The sequence below is a fragment of the Malurus melanocephalus genome, unplaced genomic scaffold (genome assembly GCF_030028575.1).
Source record: "Malurus melanocephalus ecotype Western Australia unplaced genomic scaffold, MMel_1.1 scaffold_23, whole genome shotgun sequence".
Taxonomy (NCBI): domain Eukaryota; kingdom Metazoa; phylum Chordata; class Aves; order Passeriformes; family Maluridae; genus Malurus; species Malurus melanocephalus.
Genome location: NW_026623255.1, coordinates 3505110 through 3506122, shown reverse-complemented (window position 1 = coordinate 3506122; position 1013 = coordinate 3505110). Strand labels below are relative to the sequence as shown.

Genomic DNA, 1013 nt, shown 5'->3' with positions numbered 1-1013 from the left:
CGGAGGCGTTGGAGTCGCTGCTGTGTCTGGCTCCTCCCCTGCAAAGAAAGTCCAGGCCATGTGTAGCTCCGGTACCTGGTGATTGTTGAGCTGAGGCCTTTCCCTGCCTCGGGCTTTCGTGCCGAGGTCTGGGGTATGGAGGGASATGGGGACTCTTCCTTCCTCCCCCATTCCCCAAATTAAATACGGATCGGAGAGGAGGTCTGGCTCCCACGAGCCTCTCTTCCTGCAAAATGCGGAAAGTTGTGTGCGTGGGTGCTTAATATGTTAATAATAGTTAAATTTGAGCTGCGTGTRGGCCCTCTGAGTTTGCACACTTGTCTGGTTGGGATACAGGGGCTTGTGATCTGCGTTGTCAGTCATGGCGAAAAAGTATGTGAAGCCTGTGCTTGGTTTGAGATATTTTCAGCAACTTGTTAGTGGTTTTCTCTGCCCACAACAGCAAGAACTTTTCGTTTTCTTCTTGAGCTTGAATTTATTTAGCCCTTTTTGTACCGGGAGATGTGTTCGAGGGGCAGATTAGTTAAAAGATTTGAAAAAAAATGCCTCCTATTGTAACAATCTTGTATGGTTGCATCTGAAGCTGGTCTTGGTAGTAGCCAGGAAACAGAGGTTGAGGATGTTTGGCCATAGTGCTTTGGTGGTTTTCAGCATTTTAGAAGTGAAGATGAGTGGCTAAACCCACTCAAGATATCAAAGGGTGTGTTGCTGTAGCAAATCTACCATTCTTTGGAAATGGCAGATCTTGTGGGGCCTGTCTTGGCTTTTTTTTTTTTTTAACCAGTAAAGGAGGCAGAGTGATGGTTGCCGCCCCCTTCTCTTTGTTGCTAGCACTGGTTCTTTGTTCAGCCTAAAGGGGAAAGGAGGCCCCTGTTAGGGATACTTTTGGTGAAGCTAGGATCTTGCTTTTCCAGGGAAGGAGGAATCACTTTTCACCTTGTTGAAAGAAAGACAGCAGTGATAGTTTAGAAGCTTTCTCTCTGCAGATGTTTGCTTTGTTTTTTTTTGTTGGG

General features: G+C 46.4%; 1 protein-coding gene across 1 annotated transcript in view; it reads left to right on the top strand.

Annotated features, from left to right (window-relative positions):
• The window catches only part of HDAC2 (histone deacetylase 2), a 22356-nt gene that overhangs the window by 676 nt on the left and 20667 nt on the right, over window positions 1–1013 (top strand). The gene's annotated exons all lie outside the window — the stretch shown is intronic.